Genomic DNA, 20,931 nt, shown 5'->3' on the forward strand with positions numbered 1-20,931 from the left:
TTCACCGAAAATGGGCGGGCATCTAAACTTACATTCTTGCATTTCAAATAAAGATACCAAGAGAATAAAGAAATTTTGATAATAGGAGTAAATTAGAAAGTTGCTTAAAATTGTATGCTCTATCTGAATCACTAAAGAAAAAATTTGGGTTCAGTGTCCCTTTAAGTTTCAGATTAGGCTTTATTAATATATATATATATATATATATATATATATATATATATATATATATATATATATATATATATATATATATATATTTAAACTATGGATAATTAAAATTTTGGGGGGTTCATTTTTAGGTTTAATGTCCCTTTAACATAAATGTGTCATTGCTTATTGCTGAATCCAAAAAGTCACATACAGCATACAATGGCCAAAGGCACACACATACTTAATTCATGGCACAAAAAAATTGTTTCTTTTAAGAAAACATTATCCATTGCAAATGTCTGCTCTTGACGATGATTGTATCTTGTGATAAAAAAAAAGGTCATTCTTAATTTAATAAAACAATCTTGCTTACTAATGTTTACCTGTTTAGTCTGTTTGCACTTTATATTCTCTCTTTTTTTTAATACTATTTATTGAATTTTCACAATACATAACGAGTAATAAACATCTTTGAAAAACAAAATTCATGGACAGAAATTGAAAAATATTACAGAATTTTATGATTAAACATACCAGCATTAACATATGGGTCTGTAAATTCACAGAGATGTAGCTTAAAGAACTGGAAAGTCCATATGCGATCCTATCAAAAAACTCACTGTAGAAACAAATAAGATATTAAAGAGACATGAAACCCCCAAAAAAATTATTTTGCGATTCATATAGAGAATACAATTTTAAACAACTTTCTAATTTACTTTTATTATCTAATCTGTTTCATTCTCTTGGTATCATTTGTCGAAGTAGCAGCTATGCACTACTGGTTTCTAACTGAACACATGGGTGAGCCAATCACAATCAATATATATATACATCCACCAATCAACAGCTAGAACCTAGGTTCTCTGCTGCTCCTGAGCTTGTCTAGGTTTAAGGAAGGCCGAGGTAACTAATGGAAGGGGTGGTCTTACCAATTGTCAGTTTAAATGACAGGTTGAAAGGTGACCTTGCCGATCGTGATGAGTTTTTAAAATGTTTAATCGCAATTATACAATAAAAACAATCCAATGAATGACCAAATGGTTATGTACAATGGTAAAACATAAATAAAATGAAATCACAGTGAATAAAAACACAGTTGAATGAAATCACATTGCATGATAATAGTCGTGTGTTGTCAATTCTTAAATCATGGATCCATGAAGGGGACCAGCAGTGAGGTGTGCTTGGTGAAAGAATCTAGCTTGAGTGATTTGAACCAAGTAGTATATAGAGCTCCTGATAATGCTAGTGTCAGTATGGTAAGAATGGTGCTTGTGGTGTGTGTCCCTAACCAGTGGGGGGTGGCCAATAATGAAATTGGAGCTCTTGAGATATGAAAAACACTTGAAATCAAAATGAGAAAATCTATAATGAAAATGCACGTGCACGTGTCGAACAGTCTGTGATTCAAAAACTTAGGCTTAAACAATAATGCCAAAAAAATATTAAAACCAAAAAATAAAAAAAAAGTTAAGAAAAAACTCCAGTGGTTAATCCAATGAAAGCAAATTAAGTACTAGTTCAACATAATCCCAAATAGTAAATTGTGGACCAACTTGTGATTTGCTAGAAGTGTTCCTCAGGTGAATCCTGGTGATTCCGTCGAGTGTCCTCCTGGGTGTACCTGTAAATTATAAACAATAGTGTAGAATGTACAGACACCACGGATGGATAGTGAAATTGTGCTTACCAGCTCTGGTCAACGCGTTTTGGCCACAATATAGGCCTATATAGAATAAAAACATACGTTATTGGGTATACCTCCAAATTTGAACTAAAAGATTAAAATGAGAGTAATAAAAAGTTGTTGGGTACAGCCCGATTTTGAACTAAGAGAGTAATATGAAAATAAAATGAGTATTATCCCGGTAAAATGATGTAATAAAACTGAATTATTATTTCAGCAATATATATGTCTATCGGTATTATAGAGGTTACTGGTAAGAAGATACAGAGACATGAACATAAATAAGTCATACAGCGTAGTTTTTTTTGTTTTGTTTTTTTTTGGTGCGATCCTGGCCTAACAAATCACCCCCCCCCCCCAAAAAAAAAGGGTTTAAAATTTTAAGATGCAAGGGTTCATGTGTTTAGGTATTGTTATTAAGTTAGGAACAGCACAAAAAAGTATCCATAATGTCATATGGAGGAGAGACAATGTATAAGCAGCTAAGATAGAGACCCACTAATTGTTGTTTGTGGTCTACCCCCCTCCCCCACTCCAATGCCTCCAAGTTTCAAAGTATGTACTTTATATTCTGAAATACCAATTGGCCATGTATAGTATACTTAAAGAGAGGCTAAACACTAAATACAGTTTATGCACCTCCCTCTAAATATTGGTGCTGCCATTTTGGAACCTAGATTACACTGCAGGTATCTGAAGGAGAAATGCTGCACATGTGCAAACACATCAGCACTGGAAAGTAGTGAAAGATAGATTTCATCATGGCTGCTCCCATGACTTCAATACTGCTTATAAAATGTGTTAAGTGTTTAATGTCCCTTTAAAAAATAAATGGACACAGAAAGCCAGTCTTCTCGATATTTCGTTAAGATATTCTGACATACAAAACTGTGACAAAATTACACAAACAAAATGCAAAATGCAATTTACTACTTCAATAGAAAGTTAATGTTATATGCCGAGCTAATATATCAACTACTTGAAACAAAAATGCTTATGAAATGTACTGTACATATGTCAGACCTGAAAGTCACAAATAAACGTATATTGCACTAGACATCTAAATTTAGGGTTAAATCAAATTTACTCCATTCTCTTGGCATCCTTTGTTTAAAAGCATATTTAGATAGGCTAAGGAGAAGCAGTGCACTAATGGGAGATAACTGGTTATTGGTGACTTCACACATATGACTATAGTTTGTTCACCAAATGAGCCCCATATATTAAAATTCAGATGAACCAATCAGCGGAAAAAGGGCAGCGGACACTGTACTTATAGGGCCCAGCATTGCACAAGCACTTGCTTTTATGCCTTGCACTTGTGTATTTTGACTGCCTCCTCAGAGGTGGAGGAGCAGATAAGAAGCAACGATTTGTCTGTTGTTCATTTAGCTCCTAGTAGTACATTGCTGCTTTCGAGCGGAAATTAATTATATGTTTAACCCTTTGCAGAGCTTTAACAGACAGTTTTATGCAAGCAATTGTTCAAAATTAAATTGCTCTAAGCCTTTCATCTTGCACGTTGATGCTCCTTTAAAGGGGACACTCAAGTCAAGATAAACTTTTATGATTCAGATAGAGCATGCAGTTTTAAGACACTTTCTAATTTACTTCCATTATGAAATTGTACTGCATTGAGTGGTTCATTAAGGAATATTATAGTGCAAGATTCTTTAAAATGCTCTCAGATCTGTAATAGGGAACCCTAGTTTTATCAATACTGTATATCAAAAACGTGCGCCACCAAACACACATCACTAGTTCATATTGTGTTATATATGTGTTTTAAAAAATGGGATTCCTTTTTTTTTAATTTTGAATCAAAGCAGTTTCAGTAATCCCCCTGATACACAAGAGTCTACTTTCCAATTCACAGAGCTTATTGTCGGAATGGCAGCATCCCCTGATGTGCAACCTCACATAATGAGTATGTGTGAGAAAAGTGAACATCTCCAATCTCTTTTCTGACTATGATGTATCATTATATTACAAGCATCGGGCCATATTCATTCATTTTTGCCAGTTCCTGTTGTACCTTGTATAGCTTATCCCATTCCTCATGTTTCAATAACTGCAACATGAAAATACATATTATTTCATGAAACAACATTTTATTTAAAGGGAGAGTCTACTTGAAAATTGTTATTATTTAAAAAAGATAGATAATGCCTTTATTATCCATTCTCCAGTTTTGTATAACCAACACTTATATTAATACACAATTTACCTAAATGATTACCCTGTATCTGAGCCCCTGCAGACTGCCCCTTATCTCAGTGATTTTTGAATTCCTGTTTTTTAGCTAATTAATGCTGGTTCTTGTATAATCATTCTCCATGGGAGTGAGCACAATGTTATCTTTATAGCACACATGAGCTAGCACTGTCTGGCTGTTATGCATGATTTAAAAAGCGAATAAAAAAGCACTGAGATAAAGATCGGCTTAGAAACAGTTAATCTTGGAGGTTATAAAGTATATTAATATAATAATGTTGGTTATGCAAAGCTGGGGAAAGGGTAGTGGAGGCATTATCTATCTTTTTAAACCATAAAAAAATCAAGTAGATTGTCACTTAAAAGGGACACTAAACCCAAATGTTTTATTTTGTGATTCTGATAGAGCATTCAATTTTAAGCAACTTTCTAATTTACTCTTATTAGCAAATTTTCTTCATTCTCTTGGTATATTTATTTGAAAAGCAAGAATGTAAGTTTAGATGCCGGCCCATTTTTGGTGAACAACCTGGGTTGTCCTTGCTGATTGGACAGCACCAATAAACAAGTGCTGTCCATGGTACTGAACCAAAAATTTGCTGTCTCCTTAGCTTATATGCCTTATTTTTCAAATAAAGATAGCAAGAGAACAAAGAAAAATTGATAATAGGAGTAAATTAGAAAGTTGCTTAAAATTGCATGCTCTATCTGAATCATGAAAGAATTTTTTTGGGTTCAGTGTCCCTTTAAGCTTTAAAGTACAGATATTTCTGACTCTGATGCAGGTGACATTTAAACTTGAAAAAACAATATGTATTTCATCCATAGTAAACAAACAAAAAAATTGTCATAAATAAACATTATTAAAACACTATACTATGTTTGCTGGTTCCACTAAATACATTAGTATTGCAAGTCTTTTTCCCCAAACTTTATTTTCACTGATACAAATTTGAGTAATGACGGGCACTTCTATTTACTAATGAGATAGTATCCTCAAGCTACGACTCCATTTTTTTCCCTTGGTGTCCTATTTCTGTCACTCTGTGACTAATATTATATTGCCTTACCTTGGCAACTTTTTAATTTCTTGCTTCTTTATAGTCTAATTATATTTGTATATTAGTTTAAATGGGGTGAAAAAGCTGGAATCCTTGTAAATTTATGAATCACAATTCCATTAGGCCTAGCCTCAAACGTTTTAATAGATTTCAGAAGGTAAAAATATATATTTTGTTGAAAATGGTTCTCTATCGCTGACTTACAATCTTGCTTGTATCTTTGGCATTCTTTAAAGCTGTAATTCCCTTCCAGGAAATCATTGAATTTTCTGTCAATTGTATTGCAATTTTATTATTTAGGAGGCAATTCAAACTGCAAAATAGTGTAATTTGTAATTTAAACTACATGAAAATAGTCCCTTTCGGTTGAACGCATCCTTCTCTTACTATTTCTCGTATGGAAATGTAATAAGACTGTTCCAAAAATGTGACAAGTTTTTGCAGTCAATACGTGTTAATTTGAAGCTAACAACATGACTGAAATAGTAGCAAATTGAAAAGAAATACAACCTCGATATGCGTGTCAGCTAGCTTAAAGGGACAGTAAAGTCAAAATTAAATTTGAATTGATTGGATAGATCATAAAGTTTTAAACAACTTCCTATTTACTTCTATGAACAATTTTCTTTAGTTCTCTAAGTATCCTTTATAAAAGAGTAACCGTTGGTGATCTCAGGAGCGTACATGTGTCTTTCTGGCAGAAGTGTTTGCAACATTGTTTTTAGCAATGTAATACATAGTTACATTGTATTACATGTAACCATTGCTAAATACACATGCACGCTCCTGAGCTACCAGCCTACCTATATTTTCTCTTATAAAGTAAATATAAATTAGATAACAGAAGTAAATTGAAAGTGATTAAAACTGACATGTTCTACCTGAATCATTTAATTTAAATTTTTACTTTACTGTCCCTTTAATACTTTGCTTAAGGATCTCTAACATTGAACAGGCTAACAATGGGCTAGATTCATGGATGTTTCTTAAGCTGCAGAGAGACCACATAAAATATCCTGTTCAAAATGCATGGGCTCACTTCACCTTTGTTTTATTTATTTAAGATCTAGCACAATACAATGCTAAATTTAAAACAATAGATAATAAACAGTCACAGTCATGTGATCAGGGGGCTGGAAGAAGGTTCCTAGATACAAGTTGATCACAGAGGTAAAAAGTATATTAATATAACTGTGTTGGTTTTGCAAAACTGGAGAATGGGTAATAAAGGGAGTATCTATCTTTTAAAACAATAACAATTCTATGGTTGACTGTCCCTTTAAAGAAGAAAAGGAGCACCTCAGCAACTAAAAAGTTCTTTATTAAAGACTACAAATTAAAAAAGTGGTAAATTCACCATCCAAAGGTCGGAAGGTTGAGAGGGACATCTCGAAACCCACTGACGTGTTTCGGCTGGCTTGATGATTTCCAAACAGAAGTCGGTGACCGTGAGTAACAAAAGCCCCCATTTGAGGCCAATGCCCTAGACGGAGAGTGTATAAGGGATCCGATCTAGAGTGGGAGTGTGTGCGAGTCGACCTTTTGGCTGCAAGGCTTTTGTATAAAGAGTAATAAGCAGGTGCTCCTACATTACTAATTTACTGATGTGTTCACCTAGTTCCCAGTAGTACATTTCTGCTTTTTAGATAAAGGATACAAGGAGAATGAAACTAAATTGATTATAGAAGTAAAATTAAAAGTTATGCTGTATCTGAATTTTGAGTTTCACATCCCTTTAAATAATGATTATCTGTAAAATTTAAAAGGGACGGTGAATAAAAACCACCCAATAAATCTCATCTCGTGTAAATAACTAATAACGATGAACAAGAAGTGTGCTTTTGCAAAAACTAGAGGGTCAAAATTCTCAACTTACATTTTATATTGGGCTTTGTCCTTTCTAACATTACTGATACATTTACTATAATTTAATTTTTTTTCCCATATGAAAGAGCAGTAGTTTAATATGTGAAAAATATTTTTTCAATAAAAAAAAGTGTGTAAATTTGTCGTTTAAACTTACAGGAAGTGCAATTTAAGGGGCATACAACCCAATATTTTTTTTTCATGATTCAGATAGCACATACAATTTTAAACGACTTTCTATTTTACTTTTAAGCAAATTTTCATTGTTTTCCTGTTATCGTTTGTTGAAAAGCAGGATGCTTAGTTCAGGAGTATGCACATGTCTGCAGTACTATATGGCAGCAGTTTTGCAACAATGTTATACATTAGCAAGAGCACTAGATGGCAGCACTATTTCCTGTCATGCGTCATGTAGTGCCACATACATGTGCATGTTACCTATCTGGATATCTCTTCAACAACGAATAACAAGAGAATGAAGCAAATTTGATCATAGAAGTACATTGGAAACTTTAAAATTGTATTCTCTATCTGAATCATAAAAGAAATATGTTGGATTGTATGTCCCTTTAACACCTAGGTAATCAATTGTTTAATGCATGAAACCCACAAAAAATGTTGTTTATAGTACGGGAATATCTTTATTTTTTTAACCCTTTAAGGACACAGCTTTCAGTTTGCTCAATTGTTTTATGACGGAAAAATTCCATCATATGTCCTTAAGAGGTTAACACAAAGCTTTGTAATACGTTCTGAAATGATCTCTTTTCAATTTTATTTATACATTATTTGATTGTTATTTTCCTTTAAACACATCATATATTGCTATATCTGCTTACAAAACTGTAGAAAATAATTACCACGCGGCATCTGTAAGCCTTTATCTGTGAAATTTACTGGATGTTGTAGGTAACAGAATATCTATGAATTATGGTACCTTAAACAGGATTTCACAGAGTGGGGTAGATTGAATTATCTCCTATAAGTAGAAAAATTCAGAAATCTCATTTTGTATATATTTATCACAGAGACTATGACAATTGAAGAGCATAATGAAAATGTATTAGGAGTTAAATGTTATATTTAATCTCCTTAGCTTTGTTACAATATTTTCTTAACTATAGTGTATTGTAATGTAATAACTTGCTGAGAAGCTGGGATTATAGCATTAATGGGATGAATAAAATATTAAAATGTCTTTTTATGATAAGAAATCTTTAGCTACCTGATCTATGGCTGCTTGTGCTTTTTGGATAATATACTATTTCAGGAAATAAGTAAAATTAGTCAGAAATCTTTTCAGTGAATATTTCAACTATATTGTATTAGCATAGTAACTGCATGCAATTTAAACCTGCTAACAGCCTCTGTGTCAAGTGATGCTTGCTGCGTTTTGAATCCTTCTTCACTGGTTTGGTTGGAAATTAAATTAATCCTTTATCACTTTTTTTTTCTACAAAATTTACAATTAAAATCTATGTGCTCCATTAATGAAGATGCATATGCAAGTTAAAAAGCAGCTGCCTTTCCAAAGTTTACTGAATGAGGAAAAAGGAAGCTGAGTCCTGGAGTCAAATAGTAAGAGTTTATTATGGAGCAGACTTCAACATGTCAGGTGAGCTCCTATCTTACGCGTTTCGCGCATGGGCACATGCGCTTCATCAGAGATGTCAGTCTCTGCCGGCCAGGATCCATTTAAAGGTGTGATAGACCAATCAGGATAGGTGGGATAAATGGCTGTTATGATGTGAACAGATGACTTACAAAGGTAATGAGAAAATCACCCACAGGATGGTCACATAGATCCTGGTCGGCATGAGACAGACAGAACAGATTATTCATGAACAATTGTCTATGTGAATGATACATGCTTATACATAATATTTCAGACATATAAATGTATACATTTAGATCAAAGTAATCTTAACAGGGGTCACTATGGGGGAAACATGTTGAGTATGCTGACTAAGTGTTAAGCATCAGTTATGATTTCACTGTCAGTGTATCAACTGACAACTTTATGCTATAATAATACAACAGAGTTATTTTAGCAAACTTCAAATTGAATAGGGCCCCTTAATCTGAAATAGTGCTATGACAATACTATACTAAACAAGACAATGTGTGGGCCTCAATGAGTCCTCACAGTGTGTATAAAGCATCAATTAGTTAAAACATTAATAACATTCTATAGCCCCTATATACACTAATATATGTAGATGTATACATATATGTGAATACCACATTTTGGATCTGTAAGGAGGAGGGATGTGTATGCCTCTCTATGTTGGTGTGTTCTCTAAGAAACATGTGGCTGTTGAATGAACTTCACTCTATTTAGTGAGTGAATGTGTGAACCACAATATGCTAGTCCTCTCTAAGATAATTGTATATACAATAGAGGGGGAGAGTGACTCCAAATGATTCTTATTCTTATGGGAAGCTTGTGTATGTTGTCTACCTAGCCAGCTATAGGATGGCTACACTAGAGAGGGGGGGGGGGGTTAATAACTAATAGATTGGCATAGTAAAATCATAAGTGTATAAAACTTAAGGCAAACCTTGCTTTTTTTATGAATATTCTAGGAGGGACGCGTCTGACTTGGTTTAGATTGCATTCGACTAGTTATTTCCAAAGTTTACCCTAAAATTCCCCCTTTAATTTGTTCCCAATGATCCATTTTCCCTGCGGGAGTGTATTAAATTGTGTACAAATTTACTTTATATTGACATTTTAAATAGCTGATTTTACCCATGGTATCCCTACTTATAATGAAGCTGTGTAAACAATAACATAGCCAGTAGAAGAAATGTTATTCCCAGTTGGAAGTAGAGAGAACAAATTAAACATTGTGTTGCTTATCTCTCCTAAGTATTGAGCTTTAGTATACAGACATGTGTTTGTACATTCACTGATAAAATAAGGAAATGTGATTTACCTGCAAGTTCAACCCATTTTCTTTAATTAAGGTTTCAACAACAAAACCAGATAATATTTCATAAACAAAAACATGAAGCAATTTATCATACCTTTTATACTCTCTGAAGCTGGTATAACAAGTAATTGGAAACACATTAAGGAAAAAAAACAATTGTCCCTTTAAAACATCCCAGATTTATTAAACCAGGATTGATGACAAACCTGCTCTTAAACATTTGCATGTGTGAGATCAGGGGGCAGCACTGCACAAGCATTATCTTGTGCAATCAAATTCTGCCAGTGAACTGTCTTACTCTATGTCATGTGGATGGACAGGTTCCTTGTCTGAGTAACAAGATCTCTTCTCACCTAGGTCCCTGTCTCCAGTCACACAATGCTTGCTTTTAATCAAACACACTGATACACATAAGGGTGCACAAGCCTTATGTAATTTCCCTAGACACATACAAAACATGGAAATGGACTACACTCTCAAACATGAATGGGTACACATCCTATGACCCTGCAAAACTCACAGCTCTGGATGCTCACAAGCACTCACAGACAGCCGCACAGCTTTCAGTTACTCAGGCAATTAATCCCAGACAAGCCTGGGTGCAAAGCCCATAGGGAACATTAAAAAATAAAGTTATTAACATAACACATAGAAAGTCTGTCACTCTTTTGCAAGCACACGGGCAGATTAAAAGCAAAATGGAAGCGTCAATTACAACATCTGGCCAAATGGTTTAAGCCCCAAACCACATCAAAGACTTTTCTCTCCTGTGTCCCTACCTACAGCCACTTAGGGATCGTAACTTTATACAGGCTGAGCAGTTACGGTAAGTTTTTGTTGAGACATATACTACACCTTCTCCGGTCTATATATATTAACAATGGATCAGCACTAATAAAGGGTTGCTGGACAACCACACATTTAATAATAATATATTGGATCACACAATCATCCCATATGCCTTATTACTTAATGTTCAGGTTCATTCCGATCATGTTTATTTAAAAGGGTTGTTACTAAAGAAGAGATATTAAGCACATAATGGGAGACATGATGGTCACATCCGAGGAATAGTAGATTTGTAAATATTTATGTGAATTGATTGGCAGTCTTTTGTAGATATATATTTTTCTATCAAGTCATTATTGACAAAAATTTTAATTGTACATTGATGCTAATATTGTATACAAAAGTATCAATAACATCTGACATTTTGGAGAGTAATGTATGTTTCTAAGGAGACAGGTAATTAAGGTAACACACCTGTATTAGGGGGTGGTTTTTCTAAATGTTTTGTGATTGAATAGTTCTTTATTTAAAAGACAGTACTTCCATAAGATTAACAGAAGCCTGAGGAAACAGCCGGAAGAGCTGAGAAGCGTGTTGTGCTACTGTTTTTTAAATACATATAAGGTACATGTAATGCCCTTTAGTTTTTAAACTAATTTGTTCAATAAAATCTTAATTTTTGGAGATTTGTTAGACGTCTGAGCTTTATTAATCCAGCTCACAGCAATAGGAGCAGTCTAGAGGTTTCCCTGCTCTTTGGATCAGTGAGCTGGGACACTGGGAATTCCCAGAATGCCCTACTTAGCACAATTGGGTGCTGCCATACTTGTGAGTATGTTTTGATAGCACCTATCTATCTTATATATCACCAGCGTTACACTAGAAGGCGTCCTTGTTTATGATTCATTTTCACAGAAGTCTTTTGGAGAGAGCAGTGTTTTTTCACAAAGAGCAGCCACCAACTACAATTGCCTGATCCAGGGAAGGGAGTCCTTGGAGAGACACAGAACACCATTGATTTTTTTTTATCAGATAAGACATTGCTCTAACCTGTTTGCACCTATGTAGTTAGGTGTTTTGATGTATACTATTGTTTTCTCATATTTTATGTTTGCATTTTAGTTTTGGTTTTAATTCTTTGCACAAATATGCTTTTATTTTTTTATAATTTTATTTGATTCAGTACATATTGTCCCTTAATTGGATAATTACTAGGGTTTTATTTTTATATGGTCTGTTTTATATCCACTATATTATTTATATTATTTTGCTTTGTTAGGATCTATATTAGATTCATAATCAACCAGGCAATTAGCAAATAGCGCCCCCTAGAGTTGTATCATTTTTTTTGTGATCAACAGTAGAGATCTAATTTTAAACAACTTCCCAATTTACTTCCATTGACAAAATGTGCACAGTCTTCTTATGTTTTCACTTGAGTCATTAGCTCATACTGAGCATGTGCAAGAATTCACAGAATATACGTATATACTGATGGTTGTCACATGATACAGGAGGAGTAGAAATAGACATAACTTTGAAATTTGTCAGAAAAATATCTACTACTCACATAAAGTTCAGACTAAGTGCTATTGCATTGTCCTTTTATCATGCATTTGTTTATTATGCATATATATTGTATTTACTGGTCCTTTAATGCATTCTTTCAATCAAACTGAGATACACACAAGGGTGCATAGGCATTTTGTTTTTTCACCTATTTACTTCCATAAGCCCTAAGACCATACCATCTGTTGCTATATCATCTGAATAATTTGTTTACATTCTACCCACCATAAAATCTCATTTATCTGGGCAGGCAAACTGGAGTCACCATTAAGTAATATGGCCTCTAATGTCTAAAAAGCTCTATTGCCTAGAGGAGGTTCACATCACTCAACCACATCTTGGCTATAAACTCTACGTATCTTATGTATATACAAAATAAAATACCCCCCCTTTTTCTGAGACAAATATAACAGGTTATTCTTATGATTAAATTATAATTGGAAGGGTAAAGCGGATGCATTATTATTATTTTTTTTAAAAAACTATTTACTGAATTCTGTTAAAATATTTTGCTACAGAAAAGAAAAAGAGAATATGTTTTGACAACAAATAAGTATGACCATATCATTTAGGTGCCTACATAAATGTATCCAAAATTATACACTTACTCATAAAACTTTAATAAGCTTACACCTCAGACAATAAAAAGCTTAGTTTGAAATTCCAATTAGGTATATGTAGCAAGAAAGGGATTTCATATTATGCCTATTTATGTAGATGCCAACTGTTTTCATTTTTCTTCAAATGCACAGAATACACTCAGCACTGTATTAATTCAGATATCTAAACTGGTTTCAACAATGTAAATTTGTTACTTTTAAAGGGAAAGTAAACACCTAGTAATTAAAACATTTTTTTCCGAATTATTACAAAAAATTAAATCCTACTGTCCTTCAGTTTGCAGACTGTCATACAATATAATTTTCTTTGTATGGTTTAGTTAAACTCATGCTGACTGAATGCAAACCTTCCAATATTTCCCAGAAGCTTCCAAGGACAGCAAGATGAGGGAACTTGCAGCAGTTGTGCACCAGTGTTTGGGTATAAACTAGAGATATTTGGGTATTGGGTAGTGTTTGGGTATGTTTTGGGTGTGCCCTATGAGGGGATGGGTGTGTTGAAGGGTGGGGTTAAGTGGATTCTGAGCATACAGTGGGCAAAGCCTAGGACGTTGCTAGAAACCTCATTATTTGTCCTGATTGAGGAGAGGTATGAGGGACAGCAGGTAGACATACCAAACCATGACAATACTGCAAGATCCAGAACAGTTGGGAGTTATGTGAATGTAATGACTACACAGATAATTCAATAAAAGCAATATTACTTTCATTATTATTTATTAAAAAGGTAAAGCTAAATTGTGTTATTCAAATATCCGAGCAAAGAATCAGGCTTTATATAATCAATGCAAAGCTAAAAGTCAGTTGCTGCCCCCCCCAAATAGTTTCAACATGTATCACTATGCAGTCAGCATCTTAATGGGACATGAGATACTTGCCATTTGTTATTGTAGTATACAATGTTCAATTACACACAGTAAAAACAGATTTTTGACCATTCATGGTTGAAATTTCAATATAAAAAAGATAAGAAAAATCAATTTCATTCTGATCTCATGTATTTGTGTGTGTGTGTGTGTGTGGGAGGGTTTGTTTTGTTTTTTTAAACAAAATTATTCTAATCAATGTGAAATACTTATAATCATATTAGTAATTTTTGAGATATATGTAAAAGGCTGACTTGAAAATAAAAAATAGAAACATAGAATTTGACGGTAGATAAGAACCAAAGGCCCATCAAGTCTACCCATATTAAATGTTACTTTTTCCTTAGGATAGCCTTATGCATGTCCCAGGCATTTTTAAATTCCTTTACAGTCTTTGTGTTTACCACCTCAAATGGAAGTTCATTCCATGAATCCACCGACCTTTCTGTAAAAAAAATGCTTCCTCAAATTTCTCCTGAATCTACTACCCTCTAACTTTAGATTGTGACCCCTTGTTTTGGCATTTATTTTTTTGTGAAAAATGCTTTCAGCTTCTATTTTATTAAGTCCCTTCATATATTTGAAGGTTTCTATCATGTCACCTCATTCTAAATGAATATTTATATGTAAAAATAAAACATTTTTGCCTCACTTTTTCCTTAGTAGTTATATCCTATTGTATTAGTATTTAATCTGGTTGCCTGTCCTTGGACTTGAAAGAAAGAATGTATCTGGCATGAGCAGGCACAGTCACTTTATTTCTTTCCACAGGGAGGAAAGGGAGCATTGATACTAGACAGGTCTAGTAACTTAGTTAGCGGTCCATTTCAAAATGTAAACAGTAAACTGTCACTGAGTTTTATTTTTAATAAATGTAATTGAATTTCTACATTTTAATAGCAATAATTTACTTATTCGTTATAAAAAATGATCATATGCTCATGCAAGCTATTCTCTGTAATAGTAATATACAGGGGTGTAACTAGACCTTACTGGACTTCTGGATAAAGGCTGTTATTTTAAAAGTGCTCTTCATAGCTGTTTGCTTTTCTGGGGCGTGTACGAAATCAACAGAATATATGACTGGTCTTCAGATTTTCCCATAGCTGCTTTTTATTCCCAGTCTGGTGCTGGCACTTCCTGCACAAATATAGTTTCAGGTTTTCTGTTCAGCAACACTGTGGAGGCCATCTTAGAAATCCTGACACCACATTTGTTAAGGAAAATTCAAACACTTTCCTTACACCATGAGACCTGTTTGGCAAGGAAGCAACACAGGGGCCAGGCATGATGCAGGTGGAACCTGGGAGCCACCCCCACCTTACAAAACCACTACTGACTGTAGAGCTAGATGGGGCCCCTAGAGGTACAGGCACTTTATCTTCTGAGACCTGTGAGATCACTGCAGTTGGTTGGTAATATAACGTTTGAAATTACAATGAAGCTCATAAATTTAGGAGCCAGAAACTTTGGCCATCCCTATGACAAAAGCTAAATTTTAGGTTGGATGTGACTGATAGTGGCCAGGGGGGGCACCGTTAGGTGTCTTGGGAAATCTAAACTAGAACACTAGTGGCCCCTGGCACCTGGGTTTGTCAAAACAGGACTTAAGGATACTTAAATTAAACCCATGCAAGGACATCATTTCTTTTCCAGGCATGCTTACTCTGCTTGTTTTATTCTAACCTTTCAACAATTTTATTTACTTTATTATTTTTATTAGATAGTAACATTTTCATTTACTCCCCTCCACACTTTTTTTTTTAGAAATAATTAAAGTGTTGAATTGGCAAAACATGTATGATACAGTTTATGTTAATTATATAATTATCCTGAGTTTAGTAAATATATTGTCACCTGAAGTAAATTTGTCACACAAAAAAAAAATCAGCAGGTGATAAACATTATATTTAGACAGAGTAAAAAAAAATATGAGTACAATACGTTTTACAGGGTCACTTTGAAAATGCGTTCTAAAGTTCAAATATATTTCCGTAGCTATGTTTACAGAACCTTTTTTTCTTTAGTAATGTAATCACTTCAATGCCAAGGAAATTTGCAACACAAATTTTTCGTTTAGCATACCTGAATGTCAAAGTGATTTTTGAAGAAGGATGGCATTTCATGCTTGTCTTTATACTGTAAACCAATCCAGACCCTATACCGACAATGGGCCAGATTACGATTGGAGCGGAAAGGTTTGCGTGTGAGCAATATCGGGTTTTCACTTTAATTTGTGCGCAGGTTAAATTGCACTGGTATTACAAGTTGAAAGTAAACGTGATCACTTAAGGGCAATTCAAGTTAACGCTTGTCAGGTTAGCACATCCTCAGAGCTGAGGTTAACGGTTTTGCAAAACAAAAAAGTTGCACAAAACACATAAAAAATGCATTACAAAGTACAGTTACACTCATAATAACACTATCTAAAATATATTGCAAAATAAAATTATAAGGGCTCAAAGATAAAGACAGGCAAAGTGCTTTAACATGGAGATACATACAGTACATATACATGTCTAAATATATACAGCATATGTATGCATATATAAATGTCTATATATATGTACAGATTTTTTTTGCATATATGTATTTACAGACATATAGACACATATAAACACATATATAAGTGCATTGGAGCCCTTTGTAGTTAAGTAGAAGAAAACATGTAAAAGCATATCTATGCAATATTCATATTTAATAAAATGTTAGTGTATTTCACATTCACATGTTCTGCACATCTAAGTATATATATATATAGGTAATGTGTAATGAGTCCGCTGCAAGGAAAACACATCAGCCGCCTTGTTTGCAAGTAAAAACCGACTTTATTTAAAGTCAAATTACTGGGTACAAGTTTGCTTGATACATGATAAGGAGGATCCAAGACCAGAGGACCAGTCTGTTAAACCCAAGAAGGGCTCGAGTCATAAGTCCCTAGCTACACTATTGTCTACAGGGAACAAGAATACCAAGGGGGAAAAACCCTCAAAAAATGGGGGAGCCGCGGAAGATGTGACAAGTACCCCGGCCAGATATCCCAGCAGAAATCAGACAAAAAACAGGAATGTGAGTTACAACAGCAACAAGAAATAACGACTGATGTGAATCAGGACCAAAGGAGACGAACCAATCCACCAGATACTGAAGGGAAAATCAATAGTAATGGGAAAGCTGAAGATCTAAATGTGGTGAACTTGTCATCTGTAAATTTGAGTGCGGCGGAAGAAGCGGTGCTTTCTAAAGGATTGGGTTTTGCACCTAGTAGGGACTTTGATCTATTTCAGACTCTGATCGATTTTAATAGATTTACTCGCAAGCTCACTCTCAAAAGACACTTTTCCTCAGCCACCACCCATGAAGGAAGAGATATAGCTGGAGAGGAAGGAGCTGTAAATGATGTCGGCGCGACTGGAGGACAAGCTGAAGCATGTTTTGGGGACATTAATATGGACACTTTTGATTTTCCTGATCAATGTCAATCTATCGACCTATTAAAATTAGAAAGTGAGAGTACACGATTCATTGCAAATGATCTCAAAATCCCTAAAATTAATTACAGAAATACAAACAAAAATTTCTATCCAATACAAATGAGAGGGGATTTGATAGATGTGTTTCAGGGTCTAGTAGAACAGGATCTATATTTGTTGTCTAAAGATATAAATACAAAAACCAATAAGAAAAGGAGGTCCCCAAATAGCAATTTAACAACCAGTGAACAGAGGGTCCTAAATAAGTTACGAAGAAACCACAACCTGATCATATTAAACTCAGACAAGGGAGGGAGCATAGTGGTACAAGACAGAATCCAATACACTCAAGAAGCAGCAAGACAATTAGGTGATATGGAAACCTACTGTAAACTCACATTCAATCCAATCAAGAAATTTATTCAAGAATTTAATAGATTTCTTAAATTTTATGTGGAGAAAGGTATTATCACATTACAGACGGCTGAAAGTTTAAAAGTAGATTTCCCAGTGACACCGGTTTTCAAACACCTGCCGAAAATACATAAGTCCCTAACCTCCCCCCCCAGGACGCCCCATTATTTCGGGGATAGGGTCATTGGGGGAGAGATTGGGGTCTTATATAGATACTATCCTCCAGCCAATAGTCCAAATAACTCCTGCATATGTGAGGGATACAAAACATGTACTGCGATTATTGGATAATATACAGATCAGAGAAGGAGATATTTTGTTAACAATTGATGTATCTTCATTATATTCATGCATCCCACACCAACAAGGCCTAAAAGCACTGGAACATATGTTACAGTTATATACTAATTTTGACGAGAGGTTTATCGAGTTCGTATGTGAGGGGGTGAGATTCTTGCTAACCCATAACTGCTTCTCATTTGAGGGGGACTACTATGTTCAAAACCAAGGCACAGCCATGGGAGCGAAGTTCGCCCCCTCATATGCGAACCTGTATTTAACAGATTTTGAATTATTGAAAATCTTCTGTGACAACAACCCCTATAAACCACACATCAGGTTTTATCGCAGGTTCATTGACGACCTGATAATTATTTGGAAAGGGGGGACGGAACGAATAGAAGAATTCATAGGTTACCTGAATAATAATGACCAAAATTTAAAGTTTACATACACAGTGTCGGACACCAGTATACCGTTTTTAGATATAGAGTTAAAATTAGACTTTAATTCACACAAAATAATAACATCAACTTACAGGAAATTAACTTCAGGGAACACTATACTCAGGGCGGACTCACACCATCCATCCCATTTGAAAAGGGCTATACCTAAAGGGCAATATATGCGTCTCAGACGAAATTGTACAAGTCTGGACGCGTATAAAGAACAAGCAGACTCACTCTCTAAACGACTTATTGTTAGGGGATATGATAAGACCATACTCTCACAGACAAGCAAAGAAGTAGAAAGCATGAGTAGAGAACATCTACTAAAAGATAGCAATAGGAAACACAATACAAGAAATCAACATAATGTTGGGCAACATACAGAGGGTCCAATTACATTTACCACTAGCTACAGTAGGCAGTTTACACATATTAATCAGATAATCAGAAAATATATTCCAGTTTTGGAAAAGGACACACTCTTACAAGAGGTGATGAAGAAACAAGGAATTAGATGTGTCAGTAAGAGAGCGAGAACTATTGGAAATCAATTAACTAGGGATTTCTCTAGAAAACATACAGCCACATGGTTACAAAGTCAAAATGGATTTTACAAATGTAAAAGAAAACCATGTAAAAGCTGTGACTTTGTTATCTCAGGTGATTCATTTAAGTCTACTGCTACAGGCAAAACTTTTGATATTAGACATAGGATGACTTGCCATTCTAACTTTGTGGTTTACTTAATTACCTGCAATCTATGTCACAAACAATATGTGGGTAGAACTACAAGATTATTAAAAGATCGAATCCGTGAACATTTAATATCAATCAAACAAGACCCCCCCAAAACACCCATAGCAAAACATTTTGTTGCACATTTTAACTCTATGGGAATTCCCGTAAATGACATCAACATAGGCACAGTACTAGGGTTTCAAGGCATTGACACAGCCATTAAAAGCCCCAAAGGGGGAGACAGAATAGCTGCATTAAATAGGAAAGAGGCATTTTGGATTTTTCATTTGTCCACAGGGGTCCCCCGAGGAATTAATAAGATCACAGATCTCAGGTATTTTGTGGACTAAGTGAATCTAACAGTCCAGATGAAGAGGTAATACAAGCACCATTAGCACCTTTTAACAATATTCATGGATTGAAAGTGATGTAATAGGGATATGAAAATTCATAAGTCCAAAGGTTCATAGACACCCAACACCAAAAAAAGGCTAAGATGACCACCAGAAATAACACAAGAAAATCAAACACCAAAATTTAAAAATCTAAAATGAAAAATAAATTATTGTGTTGCACTGTACTATAAGTATACAATATTTAGATGATATAGCACCAATTCCTCAATAGAATCAAAGAATGACAATACTTTCATTAGCGATGAGTCACATACTATGGGGTGATGGCGAATAGTATTAGGAATCATAGCAAGGGCTATAGTTCAAGTTTTTCAATTTTTATATTTTTCATATTTTTTTCAAATTTTCTATTATATTGGTTTTGGTAAGAGTAGAAGAAATTTTAACCTTGAATACATATTTTTCCTTAAGCACTGCATAAGGGGGATATACCTTAAGCATAGAGAGATAAGGTAGTTAGAATCGTGATATTGACCCACAAGATTTAACATAGTCAAGAATTTAGCACACAGAGAGAGTTATATTTCATCATATTACACTAATATACAATACACATATTTTTACACTATCACAGTAATAAAGATAATATTTTTTTAAAATATTTTTTAGATTTCAAAACATTTTTCCTGTAGTAGATGTGTAACACTTAAATTATACACAACTTGTCACTGAGACATACATTTGTTCACTATGAAACACCATTAACAAACACAGAAACAAATAAATTAATAAATAATTTTCCATCTACATAGAGCATATTCAAGAAGGAGGAATTGTAGCTTTAATACAAGTAATCTGAATTAGGAAATATATATATAAAAAAAAGGTAGGGCGGTGCAACACAATAGAATCAAACACAAATAGAACACAATTATCAAGTATTGATTGGTGGATCTGCTCCTACGGGAGGGTGTCTTAGTGAATTTTATTCTCTTTTCCTCTCACAACTATAGTATCGGAATCATTTTTAAACAAGTAAAGAGATAAAGATCGTGTATAAGAATAGTATTTTTAGATACCAATTTTGTTTGTTTTCTTTTATTGACATTTGTTCTTACAATTTTTATAATGTCTATAAACATTTGGCTGGAAATGATTCTATAGACACTGTTGCGCAATTGCTTTGCCAGTGTTACTTTATACAGCAACAACCGGAAACGTTTTGGTTTTTTCACATACAGCGACTGGTCAGACAGAGACACTAATAGATACAAGATATATATACATTGTAAAGTAGTTGTGTGAGGTCCGTAGCGCATGCGCGGACAAGCTGTGTGTGAGGAGACCAACACCGCGGTGTATTTGTCCTAATTAAGATAACAGGTGTGCTGTAACGCAGGTAAGCATACGTAACAGGAAATGCTAAATGTTTATAAGAACTAAGGAATTCATTCTGTA

The sequence above is a fragment of the Bombina bombina genome, chromosome 1 (assembly GCF_027579735.1).
Source record: "Bombina bombina isolate aBomBom1 chromosome 1, aBomBom1.pri, whole genome shotgun sequence".
NCBI classification, from domain to species: domain Eukaryota; kingdom Metazoa; phylum Chordata; class Amphibia; order Anura; family Bombinatoridae; genus Bombina; species Bombina bombina.